We start from the raw sequence: 19,235 nt of genomic DNA on the forward strand, positions 1-19,235 counted from the left end.
TGTGAAGCATGGAATTCCTCAGGGAGAGAGCAGTTAGTGAGAGACTCACAAAAACAGTGTGTACCTCCATTTTAAGTTCTGTGGGTTGTTGTGGGCTCCATTCCTAGCTGACAGAGGCACTAGATAAGTCTCCATGCTTCTCCATTCCCAACTCAGTTTCTGGTCTTTCTTTCCAGCATCTGACCATACCATCCATTGCTGCTATCTATTCATGACATTCAGAGGGTACAGCTGGATTTTTTTTCCCATATAGAACTAGTTGGGACTTGGGTTTATTGTAGATAAAGAAAATTATAAATCTTCTGTGCTTATATTATACAATTTCACATCTGTAATGTAAAAAATATCAGCAGCTGTGACACTGCAAAACCTGGGCTGTTTTATTCTTCTGACTTTTTTCTTTTTAATGCAAAGGTTTGCCCTCAGTATGGGATTTCTTTGTCAAAAACACTGGGGTGAAGAGCCATGCAGCCCTCACCTTGTGAAAGAGCTTTAGAGCAAGCTCCATGTTCTCCTGGATTGGGGACACAAAGCTGTCTGGCTGACACCTTTGAGAAACAAGAGTATATCTCCACATCTCTACCTCCTTTGCATAATCTGTGATATCTGAATTAAGTTTCATGACATATTAGCACTTTGAAGTTGAGTTAATATACTGTGTTGTATATAATACATTATGTATGACTTGGGCATCAATTGTGCTGGAACCACAGACTTGAAAATGTCTCTTTCTGTGACAGAAATCCTAAATAATGCTGAAACCAAGTTCTGTTGGCATGACTCTATTTTGTATTCTTTGTCCCATCACAGCATCTCTTACTTGCAAAACCACTCGTGTTCAAGCCATCTAGATTCCTCTTCTCTCCTCCATGTACTTGTCACAAAGTCCCCGTTCCACATCTTTCATATTACAAATATTCCCATGGTGTTGCACAGTTAATTTTAATTTGTAACATTAGAAGTGCTAGGATTATGTTAGCTTTGCTGAGCCTCAGCACTATGATGTGAAGAAGAACAAGGATGCATTAACACTTATAATAACAATGTGCTGCAAAGAAGAGTAAGAAACAGAAAGAAGACAAACCCCACTGTGTTTTGCTCTTCTTGCATATTCACATGTCGTGCTCCCAAACTGAGCTAAGATAAAATTTGTTTTGGAGAAGTTGTCTTGTGAACTATTTTTCAGACTACACTGGTCTGACACTGGATACAGTATATACATATATATATAGGCAAATATGCAGTCACAGGTTTATTGCCCTTAATATAACTCATCTTAAGCCTGATTACTTTTGTTTCAAAATTAGACTCTCAGAACATATTAATTATGGACATATCCTCAGACAACATGGCTGGCCATGGGGGATTTCTGCCCTTAACTCTGATTAGTGTTAATACCAGCTACCCATGTAAATTCCTAGAGGACCAAAAGAGAAATAATGTTCTGCTAGCTGTGTTTTTTTGTTTAGGGTATAGAACAGTGCTAAAATGTTCCAGGAGGGAATTGGTAGAGTGCCTGATAGTGCCAGTCCAAAACCTTTCCTCTCTTTACATAAATACTGGAAATATTCCTATATACAGGAGCATGTGAGGACAGAACAAGGGGGAATGGGTTCAAATTGAAAGAGAGCAGGTTTAGAATAGATTAAATATTATGGAAAAAATCTTAATGTGAAGGTGCTGAGGCACTGGAACAGATTTCCCAGAAAAGTTCAGGATTCCCATCCCTGGAAGTGTTCAAGGCCAGGTTGGATGGGGCTCTGAGCAACCTGGTGTAATGGAAGGTGTCTCTGCCCATGGCATGGGGGCTGGAATGAGATGCTCTTTAAGGTCCCTTCCAACTTATTCCTATCCCTCTGTGATTCTCTGTGGTGAATTCTGAAACTGATAAAAGCACATGACAGTACTATACATGATATTGTATATTTTAAAGTTTATATATAGCATGTCATCTTTTTCTGTTTGGTTGGGGTTTTGTTGTTGTTGTTTTGGTTTTCTAGCCTGAATTAGACACTAGGGAATACCTTTTCTCATATTTTTTCCCCTGGAAGCACTGAACTGAGGAATGCTACCATTATATAAATAATGTCTACGTGACCTGATGTTGTATGCCCTAATTATTCACTTGTCATAATTCTCTCACCTTGAATTTCTTGGGGAAAAAATAATCTCCTTGGAATTAGCAACAGGAACAATTTTCAGACAGAGGGGTGGCTTGTGCTAGATGCTAGATAAAGTTTGAGATTATTTGGTCTGTGTTGTCTGAGACTTCTGGGCTCTAGTGGAAGCTAAGCATATAATAATTAAAACAGCTTCTTAGTGATGGAGAATTTACTGCATCTTTTGACAATTCATCTCAGTAGCTAATTATACTTAAAACGTCCTTTTTATCTTCAGATTGAACTTGCAAATATTGGATTCTGTTGTGTGTCTGCCCACTAATTTAGAGTCCTATGAAATATCTTCTTCTTGTCTAGTCCCTTAAAGATTATAATCTTCTCTTTGAAGCAAAATACATTTAGTTCAGTGTCTCACTGGAAGGAGGTTCCTTTTTTTTGTTTGGTTGTTTTTTTTTTCCGGAGCAAAATCATTCTTGTTGCTCTTCTCAGGTCTCTTTCCAAGCTTATTTTTATTTATTAATTTATTTAAATTAAAGGTATTGTCGTTTCCCAGGGGATTTCCTGCTTTGTTCTGCAGCTGTCCCTAACTAAGCAAATGGCACAGACCTTTGTGCCTGCCCTCACTGGAGCGAGGTCTGACACCCCTGAGCTGGTGGAAAGAGCAGGCAGGTGCCATCCAGAATCCAGCCTAAAGGGGTTTATTGTCTAACACCATTCAGAAGCTGCACCCAGGAATAAAGCAGGGTCTCTTCCAAACGATCCGTGCCTATTCTTAGCAGCAGCTAAATCTTATGATCATGAGTGTAGACCCGTGTGACTGCAGGGCAGTGTTCCAGGGCAGAGGTGATGAGGAATGCATATTGCCTGCCTTATCTTGGGGGGGCTCCTCAAGGAGGAGAAAGTCACAGCTTGCTGGATATACAGAGGGAAATAATAAGGTGTAACACAGTTGTAGGCGTGCCAGCTGCTCTGCAGGTCGTAGCAGAGCAAAAGTACTCTTACCCCAAATGTAATAGCAGAAGGAAAGTAATGGTGTGGTTTTCTGGCAGTCCGCTCTCTGCAAAGTATGCAAGTCAAACTCTGGGATTATGAAAATGAGGATGCTGACAAAGCAGTGCCCTGAATGGTGTGGGGGATAAACAAACAGATCCAAATGAGAAAAGTCATGAGCTTCTCTTAGGGAACAGCAGGAACTGACCATCCTCATCCGATTCCGAGTCCAGCTAGCCCGGCTCATGCAAGGGAGTGCTTTGATAGCACTTCACATCCTTGGTTCTTCACCCACCTGACTTGCTAGACTAGTTGGAAATTTCCTTTTTTGTATCATACTGTTAATGAAAATGAAGGAAAACTGGGTCAGGTGTGTGTGAGGGTGCCTCCCCCATCACAAGGAAGAGAAACAAGCTCACCAGAGAGGCATGGAAGGAAATTCATGTTGAAAAGACGGTAGTGGTGAAAAATAGGAAGAGTGTGACTGTGATCTGTCTGTCTGTGGATAATTTATTTCTAACAGGCTGTAACAAATATTATACTTCCAAGTATTTGTTTTATTGTCGTTGCAGATGAAGAATTGTTCTGTACACCTTTACTTTCTTAATCTTTTTTTGCTGCTCCATATTTTTATGACAACACAAATATAATGGAGCATTACCAGGATCTTCCGGTACTTTTCTGTCCCTTGGTTTTGTTACAATAAATGCATACAAGCATCTTGAGCTTTTACTGTTGGTACAGAAATGATTAAAGCATCTTAGGTGGCATCTTTCTTGAGGTTTTCATTTGATGTTTAGGTAGGTTTCTGTTCTTGATCAAAGATTTATTATAGTGAAGGACAGGGCACAAATGTCTTCTCTTCAAATTTGCTGGGCTGTGCATGTTAGCATATTTTATGATGAAATACACAGGAGCCATGCACTGACATCGCTCCAAAGTAAAACCGGTAGCAAAAAGCTGTGCAACTATAAAACTCATGACACTGTCATAAAGTATGGCTTTTTAGTGTGGATGGGCTGACACTTTTCTACTATTTCATCTTTTTAGCTGATTTATTAAGTAAGGTTGAATGTCGCTGTAGGCTGAATTACTGTAGGTATCATCTCAAAAAGTGATCTCTGCAAAGACAGGCCTTAGAACATTGCCTGATTTCTGTATTTAGCTCTGGTTATTAGAACTGATAACTGAGAATAGAGCACACAGCAAATATCCACAGTATTCAGAAGGATCATAAAGTCTTAAATTGAGGGGGGTTTTTTTGTACTCTTTAATGTTTAATGTAATCCTATCATGGTGGGCAGTGGGTTTTATTTTCTGGGCATAGAAAGGTGGGGGAAAAATACCCTCACGCCATGCTCTAATGCCTCATTAACAAAGAACTTTACTCAAGGAGGAGATGTTAATAAGTAATGAAACAAAGGCTCTTTTATGGAGATTAAATGTCCATGTGTCGAAGTACAAAGTTCGTGTTGCAAAGTGCAGCTGTTCCCCTGCTCACAGCCCCAGAGCCTGGGTTCAAAGGCTGCCAGTTCTCCTGCCATGGAGCTGACCGGGGCAAGGTCCAGCCCAGGCTCAGAGGTCAGTGGCTGAAACCCTGCTGGCCCCATGGCCCTGCTGTCTGACACACTCAGGATAAGCAACTTAAGATTATAAGTACAACCAACAAAAACTTCCCCTTCCTTTTTCCCTTGTGTCAGATTTCATTAAAGAGGGAATGTTTTGGAAGGTGTCGCTGAAGTGTTTAAAAATAATGTGCTGCATAATGGAGTGACCTCACCAAACCCCTCTGAAGGAGCAGAGTAGGAAAATGATGCATGTGGGAAGTAGTGCCCGTGTGTGTTCTCCTTCCTCCTGAGATGTATTCAAATGAGGAAAAATGAGCAGCTAATTCTATATATCCAAAGAGATGAAACAACTCTTTTAAAAAAAGAAACAAGAAAGAAAAAAAGCGAGTCCCTGCGTTCCCTTTGTGTCACGGTAACGGTGTTCCACACCATGGGGGTGAAGAGAACTTAATGCGTCTGGATATCCTGCTTTCAAATCCTCCTTTTTCACCTCCTTCAGAGGCTTTTTCGAAGCTAACCCCAACTTTCTTATTCATAAGGGCTGAGAACCCACCTGTGCAGCTTTTTTGATTAGCTGTGGTCATACCAAAGGCTGCTGTAGCCAAGCACAGACCCCGAGTGAGAATGGAGACTGACAGCTGAGAGAAAAGGCTGGTACAAACACCCTTGGAGGAATTTATATTTCAGGTAATGCTGTAGCTATATTACAGATAGAGGAAAGTTTCCTCTCTGTTGCCACATCCTTTATCATGGAAAGGATGATAAACCATGGGTGGTAAACCAAGTCATCAGTGCTCAGTGCCCACAGCATGCCGCAGGTCTGAGCAGAGTGCTGTCATCTCACCTCACTGAAAGGAACATGTGTGTGCAGAAAACTTTCTCAGACATCAGAAGTCTGCCCCCGTTGTATCACAGCTGCTGTATGTCTGGGTTCAATAAATTTAGTTATAGAGAGCCATGATTAAAACCAGGATTAATGGAAAGACTGTAGTAGCCAAAAACATGAGTTCTGGACCAAAAGGTTTGTGTGTTTAGAAACAATGATTTTTTCTTTCCTGCAAACATTCATGAGTCCACCAAACACCAGAGGAGCCTTTGGGTTAGTCCTGTGCTTTTATTATCGCTTCAAGTCTGACTTTCTCCTTTTAAGCAAGATATTTAAGAAACTAACAAGGACCCTACAGTGATCTCTCCAGACCACAGCTTGTGAGGACTTGGAAGAGAGCATGAGGTACTCGGTGCTTAAAAAGAAGTGGGGGGAAAAAAAGGTCAGCCAAGGTCCACAGATCCAAAATAATGTGTTATAATGGCTGAGCCCTTCCTGGGAGAATGCTGAGGAATAGAAATAACAGGAACTGTGCCTGTGGAAACGCAGGAATATTAGAGAGCATTTTTGCTGCTGCTCTTTGTTGTCTGCATGCAAGCTCTCAAGTGAGCAGACCAAGTCTTTGAGCCATTGTTGGAAGTAGTGACTGTGGCAGAGCACATCCATAATCAGTTCATTTGCTCTGCACTGCTGCAAATGCCTGACATAGCAGCAATGGTGAGTAACATTTTATGTTGCTCCCACTGCTGAAGTTCCACACAAGTCTCTGGCCTCTCTTTGCTAGGCTGATTATACCTGGCCTTGGAGTCTTTGTTTCCTATGAAACTCTGACTGTCACTACCCTCTCCAGCACTTTTGGCAGCTGAAAATACACAAAAGGTGGGGAGAAGATATTAAATTAACAGCTATAAAATATATACATTGCTTGCTGCACCGATAAAAGTGTTTCAGGTGATAGAGCTCTTCTGGGTGATGACTACAGATTTGAGCCTTGGCTTGCCTCATCTGAACAGATGAACCTTGTCAGGTCATTGCTACTGTGTGGAGTGGGATTCCTTCATTCTTTTCTGTTGGCATTGGCCACATATTAATAATAATATATTTGCAGGGTAAGGTATAACAGAAGGAAGGAGGAGAGTGCCTATAGTCCATGGTTAGTGAGGTTTCATGGGCCAGGGCAGTAGGCTGAAGTTCAGGTACATAGTCCAAATCAAGCAAAACAAGAACAGGGACTGGGTTTGCAAGGCAGCAGCTATGCTGGTTGTTGGCTCCACTGAAGCAGATAGGTGAATGTTTGCATCTCCCTCTTGCCTTCCCCTCACCCCATTTTCATCACAGTCTCGTGTGCCTGTGTCACCTGGCTTCAGTTAGAAATACAAGAATAAACAGGAAAATTACTTGCAGATCAATTCTTGTTTTCAGTTTTCTGCTTCTTTATATTTTATCTCTTTTTTTTTTCTGCCTTTTTGTTATATTTTAAATTTTTGCCTGGGTGTACCTGCTTTTGTTTGAAGCTGCCTATTTTCTTTCTCAGCAGGTAGTTTGGGAGTCATCCCACCTGTTGCCTGCCTGAACCAAGAACCAGATCCCAAAGAAGGACTGTGCCATACTAGCTGGTTGCAGATCTACTAGGATCCTGAAATTGAGACAGATCTAACAGGTAAGTAAAAGTTGGAATTTATTCAAGGTGCTGAGACTTTTAAAAGAGAAGAGTGTTATTGTCCCTTCTTAAAACAAAAGTGGCTAGAAAAAGGTGTACGCATGCAAATATGATTTGCAGGATATTTTTTTAATCTGGGAACTAGTATCTTTCTCTAAGAATCTGTGCCTGTGAAATGTTTTCTTCTCAGTTTAGGCACTCCCCAGTCCCTGTTTCAAAACCCTCCAGGTAAGGCTATCAGAAAAGCCCTCCCACCTAGCTTCCTCCTTCTCATGCAAATACAGGTGTCTTAAGAAAATGCAGGGGGATTTCCTCTGGCAGGGAATAGTGAAAAAACCCAGAAGATTCCAAAAGGCATTTTTGTTTGTTTCTCATTATTGTTTTGGTTTTGCTCTCCAGAGCTTTCTTTTCTGAGTGTCTTCTTTATTCAGTCTTGACCACACTGGATGGATAGAGTAAGAGGCTTGTCTACAGCCACAATTTTACTGCTTTATTCTCCTGGGGTAGTAAGGCAAACTTTCCATCACCCATTGTTTCTTCCTAATGTAGGCTGTGTTATATCAGCAAGAAGGTGCTTGTAGAGATACTTAGAGTGCTCTCTAAAGCAAATTGACATTGATCATTTGGTGTCACATTCAGCAAAACAGTTTGCACACTAGGACTTTGCCAATTTTAAAAAAAAAAATCATATTTCAAGTAAAATACAAAGTACCCCAGGTAAATGTTAAAATTAGAAGAGGGTTCCGAGTAGCTCACTATTTTATATGTTGTTAATAATGAAACAAGTGCATGTTAGATGAGTTATACACACTGTTACAAAATTAGAAGGAAAGAGTGAACTAAAATTAAGTATCTATATCTATATATTTACTGTATAAGGACTTTGACAAGCTTATTCAAAAGAGTTGTTTACAAAGTAATGTTTGTTTCCTCATATTCAGATTTAAGTCTTTCCCTGGCAAGAAGCTCAGGTTTTTGCACTTCAGTTGTAGAGCATGGCCTGCACTGTGTAAAGCATTGATTGAAAATAAGCTTTACTAAGAAAAGAAAAAAGACTAAAATACCCAAATTTGCTTACAACATGTGGATTATGGTAGACAACATATAAAATATATGGTATAAGAAAAGTTTGAGCCTTGATTATGACAAAACCTTATTGTTCTTGGTCTTTCTGTCTGACATGAGATTTTATATGAAAATCCAGATCCATATTGCTTCTGTGTTAAGTGAAGGGTTCTGCATGATCTCCCTGTTGTGTGTCTGGCTGCTGGTTTGCCACAGTTATGGGTGGAGATCAGTGGGTTATTGTGAAGATGCTGGTTTTAAATTCAAAGTTGATATTGGTTTGCTGAAGTCTCAGTTCTCAAAATCAAATCTCAATAAGCTGCCACCTACGGTGGGAGTGATTTAAATATTTAATGATGTTTTGACTGGAAAATTAATGAATGTAGAAGGATCTCATAGAGTTAACATTGAATTAATTTCTCGCCAGCGTTGCTTTTAGCTTGTTCTTCCTTTCTGTAAGTCACTGTCACACTCTGGGAGTGATCCTTTCCTCCTGCTCTTGTTTCCCCAAAGTGCTCCCTGCCTATCAGCCCAGATAGAGAATTTTCTAACTTTTTCGTCATAACTGACAATTTATGAGCTCGGTTCAGCTCAATGAATTGCATGACAAATCAGCAGCAGGGCAGACGCCGTCGGGCAGACAGAGAGGCTGCCCGTCTGCCTTGCCAAGTATCTCAGCAATCCTGGGACAGCAGCAGCTCCCTAATGTGACAATGAGCCGTGCTGGCTTTTCCATCTCTCCGGGTACAAAGTTCCTGCTGAAGATTTCGCCTCCCCAGCGGCCCTTTGACGCAGCTGGGTATCTCCACCGGGCTGCCATATCTGCTGGAGAGGGAGAGGGAGGGCAAAACATTAGAATATTTCAGTGCTTTATCAGCCCTGCTGGTGGGTGGTGTGCTCCTGCAAAGAGGAGCAAGTGTGCTCCTCTTTGCAGGCTTCAAGGTGTGTAGGCTGTTTTCCATAATGCAGCTGAACTGTTCACTAACTAGCTTTTGCTTGTTTACGTTAATTGAACTTATACACACACAAGCTGGTTTGATATATTCATTTTTATTTCAAAACTCTGTGCTGTTTTTTATGCTGGGTATATAGCATCGCCACACATTTATTTTCTGTGCTGACAAGCAGACTTGTTTCCTTGTCAGGAGATGGATTGTTTACTTTTCAGACAAAATACTAACATAGTCTTTGGAAGGATATTTTAGCATGAACTGGTCTTTTTGAGAGACTGGTAGGTACACAAACAACAGGTGCTCAAATTTATTGCTACAGCTAAAATAGCATTTGCTGAAATATATATTAAAAACTCAGAGAATGCAAGAAGGACATGAAAATGTGTCCACTTTTTTTATTCACATCCCATTTTGATAGCTCATTTTTAAGTAACAGTGAGATTGTTTGGGCTTATTTGGTTTCAGAAGAAGTGGAGACAAGATAAAATAATTGGTTATCTTCAGTTAGGTGTTAAGATGTACTTTTTTCTTTTTCCAGGAAAGATCCTTAAATTAAAAATAAGCCAGTTGATTTTCTACAGATTTCATCTGAGCCACGAGCTTTAGGTCACTGAGACTTTGATTTCTTTTTCAAAATACCAAATCAATTTATGTGAGGGACAGAGCTTAAGTTTTTATTTCAGTCTCAAGTTTTGTATTTTTAACATGTTTTCTGAATGGACTCCTGTAGTCTGGAATATTGGTGATGCAGGGCTTGCTTACTTTGACTAGGACCAGTAGTCAGTCACTGCTTGTGCACAAAGTGAAATGAAGCCATGGAAGAGAGGGAAAAAAAACTTGGAACAACAGCTTATGAAATTGGCCACCCAGCTTCCTTGTAATATAATGGTGATGGCAAAAAGACTCTTGACTCTTACAGTGCTTCACATCTCTGTGGAATTCAGCAGCTGCCTCTGGATACAGTCATTAGACCCAGATTCTTTACAGTGGTGTTGATGTTTTCACAAAACTAAGCAGATATCAACCCCTGGAATGCTAACTGTATAGAAAGGGATAGGTGGATTTAATTGCATTCCTTCCCTTGGAATGTCATAAATGTGGATTTCACACAAGGAGGATATAACAGCATTGCAGTTTAAGCAGCTTGTCCTAATGGTTGGATTTTACTTTTCTGCATTTATGTCCCCCTTTCTTTCCCTTCTTTGCCATTGACTTTTATGGCAAGTAGCTAATGTAAAGTTGGTTTTGATGAACACATCCTGTATATCCTAAGCAGCAGGACACTGAATCTTCCTTTGAGCAGCAAATCCATTCCTATACTCAGGATTTTAGCCAGGGCTACAGGGTAAAACTCTTACATTGCACAAAAAAAGAAAAAAAAAAAAAAAAGAAGCCAAGGGACTTTTAATGATCCAGCAGAGATGATAGGACCTTGGCATATGAAAAACCTTGCTGTAGTAAATCAAAGCAGGCTGTCTTGAGTGTAGTAATATTTCTATGCTAATAAATTAGTGTCATAAGTGATTTGTCAATAAGATGTAGAACATGCTATGAGGGAAGTCAGACAATATTTTTCTTTCCCATAGAAAAATAAGGTGAGGTCATAGCAAAATCCTCAACATGATTTTTTTCTAAGAAATATGTGGGTGCTCTGACCCACTGCACAATATTTGCATATTTAAATTCTTAATGTTCCTGAGATATCCTTACATATCTAAGCAAGGTAGATGAAGATGGACTGAGAGAACTGGGGCTTCCGGAGAAGAGAGGAGTCTGGGGAGACATTTTAGTGGTCTTTTAGCACTAAAAGGTGACTATAAGGAAGATACGGCAGACATTTCATCAGGGCTTGTTGCAATAGGACAAGATGTAATGGTTTTAAACTGAAAGAGAGTAGATTGAAACTAGAGATAAGAGGGAAATTCTGTATGATGAGGGCGGTGAAACACCATTACAGATTTCCCAGAGAGGTGGTAGATGCCCCATCCCTGGAAGATGATCAAGGTCAGCCTGGATGGAGCTCTGAGCAATCTGGTTTAGTTGAAGATGTCTCTGCTCATTGCAGGGGGTTGGACCAGATGATCTCCAACCCAAACCATTCTACTTATCATTTGATTTGATTTGATTTGTCACACCAGGCCCTGTTGCACACAACCTTTCTCCACTGCTGCTTCATGCACAATTAAAGGTAGAAGCCCAGTCTGACCATTTGGCACTCCTCTGTCCAGTGATAGTACAAAAGCCCTCAGGAATATCACAGGATTACCAAAACTCTAAGGAGTCATATTCTGATAACTTTTTTTAATTCATGCCTGATCTTAACAGATTTGGAAGTTGCATCTTAGTATAAAATATAGAAATGTTAAGTGGATGTAATTCTTCTGGAACCTGTTGGGTTGGCTGCAGCAGATCTGTAAACCTTCTATGGATCTACCTAAACAAAGTGTGATACTGAGAAAAGAGTTTCCATCTTTCTCAACATCCAGAGAGTTTTGGAGGGTAGAAGGCTGATTTATTTGCCATGTTTTTCAGGTAAAATTTGCTAATCTGTGATAAGAACTTCTTCTGTAGTAGTAAATCAGGGTCTCTGCAGTTTGGATCCATCAGCCAGAGCACATCAGCCATGGCTCAGGAGCAGATCTGAGGTGGAACCCTGGTGCATCCTCTCACACATCACAGGGTGTATTTTCAGAACCACCTCTGCACTGTGCCCTGCAGTTGCAGTTTCTTTTTGTGGGTTTCTGATTTCAGGTCGTGATTCCTGGGCAGATACTTATTCCTATCTCTGGCTGCTGACCCTTGGTTTGACTTTCTGGTTCCTGGTTTTTGGCCATGAATATTAGGCTCTTTTCCCAGTTCTGGATACAGGCCCTAACCTTTGGGCTGGATAGCCCCTGCTCCAGTCTGTAATCCTAGACAGCCACCAGGTCATCTGTAGTAGAGAGTACTCTAATTTACTCAATAACAAATGAAATCTAGCAGATAAATTTGGGTGGTTTGTTGTTTTGTTTGTTTGCTTATTTTTAATTTATGACAACTGCAGCTCTCTATCTGTAAACTGGTCTTCTACTAGTATTTTGCTAGATTGTGGAATGTGAGCTTCTACTTTCCATTAGTTATTGTATTGTGCCTAATGGCCATCCTTTCTTAGGGAGAATATTGCCATGTCTGAGCCAGTGGAGGTGAACAGAACTGTTAGCATGTATGAACATTTCAAATTGGTGACCACAAGTTCAATAAATTACACTAAAAAAGGCAGCAGTGTCAGAAATTCCATTTCATTTCTATGGGACATGTTATAAACATTATTGATGTACTGTATGTGTGTTGTCCTTTTTTTCATGGGAGTTCATAATGTCATTCTAGCACACATGACATAAGAGTGTAAACACACTCAAAATGCAGTCACTCAGACCCGTAAGAGTGTCATGACTGAAACTTGATGAAAATATGAGTTACAAAGTTCACAAAGTATGAAGATAAATTTCCAGAAAGAGGAAGAACTGAAACTTATAATGTGCGTTAATGTTCGGGTGGAAGAAGGGTCAGGTTGCTTTGGCAGGAGAATAAATGGATAAGGAGTACAAAGCTGAGTTGCAAAATGAACTGAAGTTGATGTACTTAAACAGTTACAAGTCATATGATATAGACAATAATGTGAATCTGAGTGAAAAGAAAGCTGCTTTGATATATGCTATACATGTTACACTTTTTATACACAAAATGGTGTAGCATAGGAACTTGCATACATATATATATATATGTGTGTGTGTGTGTTCAACAGAAAATAGAAGTCACAAGATCTAGGTGAATTTTATTTCATTTTGCCTATCAAAAATTCAGGGATAAAATGCTGATGCAATGGTTTTGCTTTGTAATATTTTAATGGAATTAGGTATTTAAAATCAAATAAGCAATAAGTAATCCATCTGTCCTGTTTCTATGTAAAAATATGTGACAGTTGCCAATCTAGGAAAAATGGGCTATTTTGCTCTAGCTTATATTATATTCTGCTGTTCATGGCTGTTTCATAGAAATGTGAACCTTCCTTAATTTTAGAGCTTAAATCAAGACCCATCAATATGGAAACACTTAGATTAACTTTTTTATTAAATTATAAAAACTTGCCTTGCTAAACCCATCTCCTTCTGTGCTTTGACAAAAGGAACTGTCTCTTACAAGAGCAGTTTTCCTGTAGATGGGTTTTTACCCTGAAGCAGCCTAGCTCAAAAAAGGGATAGCAAGATGTTAATGGGATTTAGCTAATAGTGAATTGAAACTCTTTTGCTTAGTAGAAGTGGATGATGGAAGCAGCAAGTTTAGTGCATTGCTTTGGTGTGCTTCTTCCAAATTGGCTCCATGTATTATTATGATTTTACATACTTATGTTAAATTATCAGCTCAGAAAATGAAATAAAACAAGTACCTCCTTCAATGTTCAGTTAAAATCTGCTGGTATAAAAAGCTACAGCAGAATAGCAGGGCCTAATTTTAATTAAACTAACTAAACTAACTAAACTTTTTACTTGGTTTAAAGCTCTTTAATGGAATGGCCTGTGATCTTGTATGATATTCACCATGTATAATGATATCTTTTTTTTTTTCCCCTTCCAAATGAATTAAAAATGGAATGTATTTCCAGTATTTCTTGGTAAGTACCAAGAAGTCAGATCCCTTGGTACCACAGAAGTCCTTTCTTCATTAGAGGCAGGTAGTTTCCATTATTCATATTCGTTACCATTTAATTTAAAGTCCCACCATTACTCTAAAAGCAAGATATTAATGAGAGATGTTACTGGAGTGCTGTCTTTTAATTTGATATTGTTCGATCCAGCTGTTTTAAAATTTCTAAGAATAAAGCTTCCATTACCTTATATTAGAGAACATTTTTATAGGCAAGAACATCTAATTTTTGTCTGGTTTCCCTTGATAGCCAATTGCCTTTCTTAAATCTTCACCATTTACTTCTAAAGTAATCCCTTTTCTTTGTTTTAAATAATTTCTCTGATTCCTTGATATCCATGCATTGCAATTAGTTATATGTAGATATTTTTCATACCACCCCCATCCACTTAGCTGGTGAGTAGACAAGTAATGCATACTTAGCACTTTTAATTTTACCTCATAAATCAATCATCATCGCTCCAAAATCAGTTACATTTTTTCTTAAACCATCATTCAGTACAAAGAGTCCATTATGCATGTCTGTGAATAATACATTAATTGTGTGGTTTAAATTCATAAACAATATTACACAATTAACTTAATAAAATTGCTCACTTTAAAAATTGTGTAGCTACAATTTCTATAATAGTAGCTAAAAGACAACAGCACTCAGCCAGGAATTGTCACTTTGAATTGCCACTGGTAAAGCAAAGGCCTCTTAAATGTGCAATTATGACAGAGAGAAAGTGTTACAGATTCATTCTTGTGTTACAAATTCATTCCTTTAAGTTCTTTCTCAAAGGTTTTCACCTTGTTTTGTGCTGCTGTGTACTAATGGTGTAAGACATGATTACTTCAGGCAATGGTTTTACTAATATAAAGAAATATTACTCAAGGATTTTTTTAAACTGGATTTTTTTTAAAAAAGTATCTTTTTCATTGTGTTTTATTCCCTATCAGGTTGTTAAAAAAATATTTTGGTCTTTTTTCCTTTGGCAAACACTTTTCTTGGAATGGCATGAATAGCAGGATCTACAAGAAAAGGGTACACAATCCAAAACCAAAAGGAAGCATATTTATATGTTTATAATTGTTTGTTCCAAGTTTGAAGACTAAGCTGAGATCCATAGGCTAAACAGCAGTGAAGGTATTTCTGTTGTATTTACAGCATTTAGATAAGGTAGAGAAAGAGTTGAAATAGGCCTTTTACATCTGGGAAACAGAGGTGGGAAATGTGGTGAAGGAATCTGCCCAGCATTGCAGAATTTGGCAGGGCAATAGGACTGTGAGTTCCTGCCTCGCCATTGAACCGATCTACAAGACTGTATTTATTCTATAATCTGTTTTTATGCTCTTTTCTATTTAATCTTCGCCTCACACCAATTTTTATAAGTATGTCTGCACAGAGGACTCCGGCAGAAGGGATGCTCCTGCAGATGAGCCCTGAGGTTTTTTTGTAGTAACGCTGAATGATCATTCCAGGGCGGTGCTCGGCTTTAGGATCGCGCACATCCCCACTGGCAGTGCCCCATTCCAGCGCAGGGAAGGAGGGTTTGCTGGCTCTTCTTGCGCCCTGCCATCGCTCCCGGCCGGCAGCAGCCGCTCCTTACATAATGTCACATATGTCACATATGTCCCGCCAGATTGCCCGATCCTGCCGGGGGCACGGGAGGCTCCGGCTCGCAGCCCCTCTCCCCCCGTGCTGCTCTCACGGGGAGGAAAATCCTGCGGAGTCCCGCTTGGGATTCTCCCATCGGGCTGCTGGGGATGGGAGCTCTGCGCCTCTGCGAGCGCCGCTGCCTGCGCAGGGAGCGGGGGATGCAGGGAGCGGGGGATGCTGGCAGCATCGCCGGGCTCCCGGCCACTGCCGGGCAATGCCGGGGGGCTGCTGGCTCTGCTCCCCTTCCCACAGCGCTCTTCACCTCCCTCAGCTTGCTTCCTGCCCCTCCTTTCCATTTCTCCCCGTCATTCCTCTCCCGAGACTTAGCGCTGCCCTCCCGTCACCTGGATATTGGCACACAAGGGCTGCGTGGTCAAAATCAGTGTCTCACGGCCATTCTTAACCTCTGCTGCATAACTTCCCCCAGTTTGTTGTTTTTTGGTTTTTTTTTTTTTTTTTTTTTATCCCGTGGCCTAGAGCTGTGGTGTAGAAATGCACTCAAATGAAAGCCCAGGCATGGAACGAAAGGATTTGGTACCCTGCTACACAAAGTAGAACACAGCCAGTAGCTCTTTGGCACAGGGTACCAGTTACTGCACATGTTATTTGTTTAAATTGAAGATTCCACCACTGCTGAGCTGCACCACACTGTGAAACTCCAAATCTGCTACCATTCCAGATTTATAAAACAGCATTATATGGAATATAGGCCTATCAATTTTACATTCTTATTTCTGATTAGATTTTACAGCACCTCTGATGAACTGCATAGATTTTACCCATTAAAAATGATGACCATCCAGTTCTGTCATTTTAAGTAGAATTAAAGCTAGTATTGCTAAGTGTGATAATGTCTCATGGAAAAAAATGAACCAACACACACACGCACACACACACACACATACGCACACACACACATATATATGAATTTAAATAACCCAGCACCATGTTACTTATCTATAGGAAAAGAACCTTTGCCAAGACAGTGGGACTGTTACCTGTTAGTGCAGTTAAGAGCCTGTGGGTCTGACAGCTGACATCAACAGAAATTCTCCATTCAGGCTGATCAGGTTAAGTAATATTTCCTAGCACAGCTGGGTAATGTGTCTGTTGGTAGTTAAAAGAGTCTGCTAGAGCTGGTTAAGGAAAAGCATAGCATGAAGCATTTTCTATCAGAAAATAGTTTTGAAAATAATTAAAATCTGTAGCATGAGTATGCCTTATCTTAGAGGAAACAAATTGTTTTTTTAAAGAGGAAGAAGAAATCCAAAACTGAAACAATCTGTTCTTGGTTTATTTTAGATGCAGACTTAAATAAACACCCCCAAAACCAAAAATGGAAGTGTTTCAATATGAAAATAAAACTTCCCTTTTCTATAATGTCAGTTTTAAATTTGGGGAAGGGACTTACTCTGATTTGACACATCGCCAGATTCTGAAACCAGACATAAAATGACATTCTCACTTGGGACCTGACTTTCCATTTGCATTTGTAGATGCAAGGTACGTTTTTTAGCCCTGATTTGCTGCACTAATCCTGTTGACTTCACTTGAAAAGAATGGCACGTTTCCCACTAACTTTATTAGTGGCAGGATTGGGCCTTGATGCAATACCTCATGTCACAGCAGCAAAACTTGTTGCCAATAGTCTGTCTCAAGGGAGGAGATTTCCAGTAACTGCTCCCTGAGAACTATTCTAAAAATGCAGCTTTTTTCAGTCCAGCCATTGGGATAATGATATACTCCATCCCTAAAGAGAGGGGCATTGACAGAGCTTCATTGATGGCACCAGAGGTCCCTGCTGGCTTGTTCACTAAACAGAACTGGCAACTGACTCTGAAGATAAAAGTTCTTGACGTTTTTCCAAGCTGGTGGAAAAATGGAGCTGAGTGACACTTAGAAATAAATAGAGGAGGGAATAGTATGATCTTGAATGACAGAGGAGCTTTCATGAAAGGTTTTCATGGGGGAAATGTGGGATGTACTGTTCCAGGCTTGAGTCTAGGGGATTTGTTGACAGTTGGATAATGTGCATGTTTTCAATCACTTATGTGAAATTTAGAGGGAAACAAGGGGAAAAGCTCCAAATGAATCTTTAATTCCCACTTAAACAGTTAAACCCTAATACAGTATATATCTCTTCCTTCCCAATAACTGACTCTACAAATTGCCAATCTCTTTGGAAATCTCTTAGAAGAACATTCTCCCTCCTGACAAGGAAGAGTGCTTCATGCAAAACATTTGTCACTTGTCTGTTATCATAATTCATGATCTTATCCTTCATTCTCTTGCTTGTTTAAGCACACAGAAATAGTACTTTTAACCTGAGACTTCAAAGGTAAAAATATTGTGAAGAGGTCTCCACTCTTTCTCTTCTCATCTGTGATCTCAGCCTTTGAACATCAAAGTGGCTCAAAGTTTGGGGTAAGTTCTTAAGGATCCAGTTACTAGAAAGAAATCAATTGATTTTCCATGTTCACATTCACGATAGACCAGAACAAATATTAAAATTCAAGAATAGTTTAATTTAATAATTTACAGCAATTAAAACAATTTGCTGCTTAATCTTTTGCTCAGTACAATGAAGCTCACTCATTCCATTGTATTGATATATGAAAAATCCTCAACTTCTGTCAGTCAGAATTTGCCAGGAAAAAAAATCATAGCCTAGGAATTACAAAACAATTAAGAATGTAAAATAAATTCCCCAAACAAAGAATGCTGCCATTTTAATTACAGTATCACACTGTCATGTAAAAGGTTAACACTTAAAAAATGAGTCTTGTACCCTCAATCTATTACCCCTAAGCAATTCTCATTTTCACATTAATTTTTGCAGGCTGCCATCTAAATTAAATACTTTTCAGCTCTCTCCGTTTATATATTCTCATTATAGCAGACTCTAGAGCCAAAATATTTTAAGCTTCAGTGTAATCTGTGTAGGCTCATATTCTTAGCTACAACTTTAGGGGTTCTACAACTGCTCTTTTCCTTTTAAATGGTGGCAGAAATTTTTTTTGCAGAAATTCATGCTCTTGTAATGACTTCCTATAAGCAAATATGTTTTGCAGTCTGTTGTGAAATTACCTTTGTTTTCAGTGCTAGAGACTTATAAATCCTCTTACTCCCTTCCAGTGGCTCTTGAAGTTCTGTGTTCTCAGGAAAGGTTCTAATGACACTATTCTGGAAGTTTTAAGTTCTGGTCATTTAAAAGCTGAGTCCTGGGAACAAAACTGTTAATATTTTCTTTTTTACAGGGAAGACCGAAATAAAATTAAACAGCTTAGACATTAAACGCTTTTTAAGCATTTCATGGCAGCTGTCAGACATAGCTGAAGCCAGAACCCCTCAGAAAACAATTCAAATTGTGAGCATAATCAGACCATCAGCAGGCAGAGTAGCCCAGAGTGCCTCTGTCAACCCTAGTGCTCTGATCAGCCTGGCAGAAGGGTGGTGGCACATGAGAAGTCTTCCTTTAGAAGAAAGTCAGACTTTGCAAAGAAACAGTGCCTGTACACAGTCTTATTTCAATACACAGGGTGTAGCCACAGTGCACAAGCACTGAGATTCAGGGGCTGAAAAGTGCTTCTGAATCTGCCAGTTTGGGATACACCAACACTTTCTGAAATATATACAGGATAGAAGCATAAATCCACCACCCAGTGCCCATGCAATAGCTTTAAGATCATGAGTAGACAATATGTGGATTTACATCTCTTTTTTTTTTT

At 39.6% G+C, this 19,235-nt stretch overlaps 1 protein-coding gene across 4 annotated transcripts in view; it reads left to right on the forward strand.

Moving 5' to 3' along the window:
- The window catches only part of NRIP1 (nuclear receptor interacting protein 1), a 140,801-nt gene that overhangs the window by 40,199 nt on the left and 81,367 nt on the right, over window positions 1–19,235 (forward strand). For 2 of the 4 annotated variants that reach the window (XM_085593724.1, XM_085593668.1), the window contains one exon: window positions 7,039–7,164. The gene's annotated coding sequence lies outside the window, so the exon portion shown is untranslated. Of the gene's footprint in view, window positions 1–7,032; window positions 7,165–19,235 lie in introns of those variants that run through there. The other 2 variants (XM_085594144.1, XM_085556272.1) reach the window with 1 other exon arrangement.

This window comes from Lonchura striata, chromosome 1 (genome assembly GCF_050655825.1).
Source record: "Lonchura striata isolate lonStrDom1 chromosome 1, ASM5065582v1, whole genome shotgun sequence".
Lineage (NCBI taxonomy): Eukaryota > Metazoa > Chordata > Aves > Passeriformes > Estrildidae > Lonchura > Lonchura striata.